The following is a 6,492-nucleotide window of genomic DNA, read 5'->3' as shown; positions in this document are numbered from 1 at the left end:
ATACTACGGCGTTGACCTTTTATAAATTTCATGACCTAGCTGAGGCTCGAACCAGCGACCGCAAATCGCAAATCCACTAAACTTGTCGATAGACTGAGCCCCAGCCAACTGGACCGTCAAGACCGACACTTAATTTTATAATTTTTATATATGTGTACTAGGGTGGGCCGAAACTGGACTTCAGAAAAAAAACGAATCAAACAGGAACGCAATACCCGTAAAAAGATGCGTATATGTGTAAAAAATACTTGTGATTTTTTGTTTTATTTTGAAAAAATGTCTTCAGCCCTCTACCAGCCCTTAAGTGACCTTGAAAAATAAATAAATAAATTAGGAACACAATACCGCTCAAAGTTTGTCTTTTACCGTGTATAAATCTTTTGTTTTTTTCTTATTATTTTAAAATGATTTTATCAGCCCTCTACCACCCTCTAACTAAAATAAAATCTCAATTTTCCAACTTTTTCCAAACACAAAATGTAAAATTAACTCCGTATAACTTTAAAGCATAAAAAGTATAATAATATAATATAAAAGTATTTAATACTGATGGTCTTGGTCGTGAAGCCTCGGATACAATCGAACAGTCCCGGCTGAGATGGATCGTCGAGAGTTATGGTACTTGTCGTCGCTTATCTTCTTAGTGCGAAATAAGCTTTCGGGTGAAACGCATGTTTATTGTTTATTTGTTGAAAGCCAAGACGAATAGATTGTGTTTGTTGTATTTGCGTGAATACCTAGCACGACCATAAATATGGCTGCTTTAAAATTAAATATTACAAGAAGTAAAGTAGAATGTCCAATTTTCGGTAACCCAGTCGACTTAAACTGTCATGTTTTACCAACGATAGAACATGTGCTTCGATGTTATTTGTTTATTCGTTATGAACTGAAGTTTACTAAATATTTTGGAAAGGAACCAAGTTTTAATGAAGTTTGTGAAGTGCTTGTGCCAAAAATCAAAAGTATATGGGAATCAGCGTCAATTCCAACCGTGTCAAAGGACCGCATCATGCAATTATTACGTAAATATCATAATAAATATTTAAACCTTATCAGATATCCAAAAAGCAAAAGAAATGTTCAATATGAGTTAAAGATTACCAGCTTCAAAGAGGAAACAAGGGATAAGTTGTTCGACATTGCTGCCTGTAAGTGTGATTTTTCTGCATGCAAGTGTGATAAATCAAGAAAAGTACCAAAGCAGGAACAGGAATTTCTTTTGGATCAACGGTCCACTAGAGATATGGCTATAGGAACTGTTGATCGTGAAACAACTAAAAAGTTGAATGTAAGGACGGAGAGACAAACAAAAGAAACAGAACGAGTACAAAAATTCAAATCTGAATTTCACAATATTTCTATGCCCAGCTGTTCTACTGAGGTCACTAGGTTATCAACAGACTCTGACAATTCTTCTTCATCTGAAGCCTCACCTAGTGTTGCAAATATTGATTTACCGTCGAAACCATCCTGTAGTCAAATGAGGATAAAGTTGCCCACATTAGGTACCATATGTGACAAATATGGAATTTCTGACAGGTCAGCAGCTGCTGTTGCCACAGCTGTATTAAAAGATGTGGGAATTATTTGCGATAGTGATACCTCAAAAGTAATCGATAAAAATAAAGTTAGAAGAGCTCGTCAAAAGAACAGAAATATCCTTAGTAATGAGTTTCAGTCTACAAATAAACCCATTAAGAGTATTTACTTTGATGGCAGGAAGGACAAAACCTTAGTGCAGGAAAAGAAAGGTGAGAGATATCATAAAAGAACTATTGCAGAAGAACATGTGTCATTGATAGAAGAACCGAATTCTGTTTATTTGGGGCACGTTACCCCATCTGCAGGCTCAGCCAAGTCAATTGGAAAGGCAATAATAGACTTTCTCATTTCAAATAACTTCTGTTTGGATAATTTAGTGGCGATTGGTTGTGACGGAACCATAGTGAATACTGGACATAAAAATGGAGTTATAACATATATCGAAAATGAACTTAAGCGACCTTTGCAATGGTTTGTGTGTGCCTTACATGCTAATGAGTTGCCATTGAGACATTTATTTCAACGTTTGGATGGAGCTACTACTGGACCTCGTCAATTCTCTGGAGTGATCGGGAAATTATTGGAAAAATGCGAACACCTTCCAATCGTAGATTTTGAAATAATTGAAAGTGATCTCCCAGAACTAACAATACCATCTAAAGAATTAAGCTCAGACCAGTCATATCTGTACGACATATGCCAAGCAATATCGAATGGCAACGTCTATGAAAATTTAGCAAATCGTAGCCCTGGAAAGTTAGCTCATTCCAGATGGCTGACAATGGCAAATAGAGTTCTCCGCCTCTACGTTGGAACCGAACATCCTACATCAAGATTGAAAGATCTTGTTCAATTTATAATTAAAGTCTATGCACCAATGTGGTTTTTTATAAAGCTTAATCCAAGTTGCACACAAGCCAGTTTGCATGTTTTCAAATCCATTACACTATCAAGATATTTAAGAGATGATCTTAAAAATATTATAGATGCAGTTATCCAACGAAACTCCTATTATATTCATCCGGAGAATCTTCTCTTATGTATGTTAACAGATAATCGTCAATGGGTACGAGAATTAGCTTTACGGAGAATTATTAAAGCCAGAAAAGAGAAAAAAGTCGGAATAAGGCAGTTTAAAATACCAGAAATAAACTTTAATGCTGCGGAGTATTTTGAGTTAATAAACTGGAGTGAATGTGAAGTAACGGCCCCACCAATGTTAGCTGACATACCAGATGATGAGCTGAAACAGTTAATTGATAGCTCTATAATTGCAGACTTTGACTTTCCAAAATATCCATGCCACACGCAAGCTGTGGAGAGATGTGTGAAATTGGTTTCGGAATCATCTTTGCTAGTTACAGGGCCAGAACGCAGAGACGGATTTATTCGATCTAAAATAAAATCAAAAGACTTTCTTGTAACTTACGATAACAAAGCACAATTTAAAATTGAATGAACGCATTTTTCTATTGATTTTTATTTCGCATTTTAGTGTGTTTAAAAATAGGATATTTATATTTTTGTTTGTTTTCGGTTTCCAATAAACTTTTAGTTCAGTTCAAATTTTGTTTTATTTCCCAACACCCTATAAAATGTGCAGTAGTTTCCCATATTTACACACAATTTTTCAGAAATAATTGTGAATTTATTATTTTTATTTTTGATTCAAGATCATTATCTGTTGGTAGAGGGTAGAATATCTTATTCTAAATGTATAAAAAAAATAACATGAACTCTTTGCATATAATTGAAACTTTTTACAGGTATTGCTAATTAAATTAAATAATTTTGATTTAGGGTTCACTTTAGGGGTGGTAGAGGGCTGAAGATGTTTTTTTAAAAATCCTAAAAAAAATACAGTGATTATACTTACCAAAAGGCATCTTTTTGGGGGTATTGTGTATTAAAACTAAACAAATAATTTTTTCGGCCCACCCTAATGTGTACCCATTAAAATTTGAAAAAAAAAATCAACGAAAATTCTATAAAGTAATTAAAATAAAATAAAGGAGTATCACCAAGCCGCAAGCCCTTATCCCTTGCCGTACTGCTCCTCCATAGGCCGATCCGACGCCAGTTTATCCGGACCAAGCCGTAGACTCTATTGAGTTTTATACTACGGCGTTGACCTTTTATAAATTTCATGACCTAGCTGAGGCTCGAACCAGCGACCGCAAATCGCAAATCCACTAAACTTGTCGATACACTGAGCCCCAGCCAACTGGACCGTCAAGACCGATACTTAATTTTATAATTTTTATATATGTGTACCCATTAAAATTTGAAAAAAAAAATCAACGAAAATTCCATAAAGTAATTAAAATAAAATAAAATAAAACATAACCTAAAATTTTTCAAATAATATTGCACAATATTTCGACTATATATAAACCCAACTTAACTATCCTATAGGTAATACAAAAAAATAATACTGAAAAAATTTGGAGGTCATTTTGGTTTACTGAGTTGCTGAGTATACTGTTTTTGTTATAATTAATGGAAATCATTTACTGAGCGAAATAGATTATTCCTTAATACTATTAAAAAACATTAACTGACTAAGTAATAGACAGCTAGTAATAGACTTTAGTGCTCAAGACTGTCTGAAACATACTACAATTTGGTCACAATATCTATTTGGCTAAGCTGCACTAAACACTGTGAAATCTCAACTTATAAGTCCGTACCAGCTTCGAGCTGTAAACAAGAACCATTCGGCGGTACTAAGTCAAGCCCACAGGAAAAATATTCCAGGTCAGAAACACGTAATAAGATTGTTACACTCTATTGCTCAAAATATTATTACAGCTTCACAATACTGAACTCAAAATGATCACAGGTGGTCTCTCACGGGACCCTGCTGCCTGATATAATCTCTGTAAAATGAGCAAAGTATACAAAGTGAACATATTAGTCATAGCTACCTCGAATAGATCTATTTAGAACCTTATGAGGTAACAAATGTATCTCCAAAAGAGATAATATACTTTGTAAGGTACCTAGGTGTCTTATAAATAGATCTAGGATATACATCATCATCATAAGTGGTACTACAGTCTTCTTTGAGCCTCGACTTTTACCAGTCCATCTCGCCAGTCCTTTCTATTCGCCAACCGTTGTCAATTTCCTGGGTCGATCTTTCTCGCGTCCTACACACCGTCCCTCCATCTCAGTCTTGGTCTACTTCTACTTCTATTTTCTACTGGTACCGCTTGCCCCTTTAGCAAGTGAAGCTTTAACATAATCTGATTTTCCAAGGTCCGCTTTTTCCTCGATGCACGCATTTTTCCTCCTTCCCGAGGTTCCTCTTTTTGTACGTTTGCTCCTTATCCTTTCATTAGTGAACCAATCGTTGCCTGGAGACATGCAATCTTGTAGCGAGTGCTTTTCTTGTCTTTTTTTTCATTTGAGATTCCAAAGTTGAATCAGGACAGCGAATTATGATAAGGATTTTTCCTGGGTTTTTCTTAGTTTTGACACGGTTAACAATATAGAAAGGTTTGAGGGTTAGCAAACACTAAGAGGTATATTTGTAGAAACAATAAAATGTTTTATCTGGATCACAAAAAGCTTTGGCCTGTTGAAATTTTCATTTTTCTTAAGGAGTCTAATGTTGGTATTTTTTTAAATCAACAAATTGGACCCCCCAACCTTTCGATACCAGTAAACCAAAATAATATTGAAAACCATAATTTTTTTGAACAACTTACCTTATCTATTACGTAATCAGTTAAATCAAGTAGACAATAGTAGACATGTTTACTGTAATTGGAATAGCATGTTTGCAATACTTGCACTGACCTGACGAAAGGATTAAAACACCAAAATAAACTAAGATACTTATGCGAAATACACTTTTAGCCCTAACAATTAAGACCTAATGTAGATTTAGTACTCGCTATTTAGGAAGAACCAGTGCCAATTCTCATGTTTCCACCTGTACAACCAGAATAGTTGTGATACAACATGGCAGCATGGCAATGATTATTTTTTACAAGCGATTACTATTACAGCTCTCTATATTTTTGGTAGGTTTTATAGGTATTCTCCTTTTCATGACCATTTTTCAGTGCGTCACAAATTATAGAAAAAAAGGTAAGTCCGTGGTAATACACATTTATGACATTTATTCTAACATGACATTTTAGTTAAATCTGACAGTTGTCAAATTTTATTTTCAATTTGGAATAAAAACAATACAATTGTGTCTATTGCATTTATAAAATGGTATTTTATTTGATCTGTATAGTCTTATAAATTGTACAGATTATATTGATAATATTATTATTTTATTAATAAATAATTCTTTTTTGATTATGGCGCCATCTATCGACAACTAGAATAATCACCGAACTAGAATAATTACCAAAGTAATCACCGACGTGCATTTTTTCTGTCACATACAATTTAATGCGTTAGAGAGAAATCGAAAAACTGTTACACACTGAAAAATGGTCATGAAAAGGACTATATATATAATATATTTTTTATAATACCGGGTGTCCACTTATATTTTCCCCCATTTTAACTGCCTATAACTTCTAAACGGCTAATGATAGAAATATGCGGTTTTCACTGAAATGTTTTATTTTAGTAAAAGTTTTGTCTGAATGGATTGCATTTTTTTATATCGCTTTCAAATACGAAATAAAAAATGGCGGATTTTTGAAAAAAACTTTGTTGACTTTTTTTTAATGGAACACCCAGTATATTTTTTTGTAAATTGAAATAAAGGTCATTCACCTATCCAGCGATATAAAGTTTTTCAAAATCGGTTGTCAAATCACTGAGTAATGAATTTTTAAAATGAGGGGTGCAACGTGGATATCACATACCTAAATAACATAACTGAGCAAAATGATATTACAACCACATTGCATCTCTCATTTTAAAAATTAATTGCTCAGTCATTTGACAACCGATTTTAAAAATTTTTATATCGTT

Source organism: Diabrotica virgifera, chromosome 9 (genome assembly GCF_917563875.1).
Source record: "Diabrotica virgifera virgifera chromosome 9, PGI_DIABVI_V3a".
NCBI lineage: Eukaryota > Metazoa > Arthropoda > Insecta > Coleoptera > Chrysomelidae > Diabrotica > Diabrotica virgifera.
Note: the sequence above shows the minus strand (reverse complement) of the source record.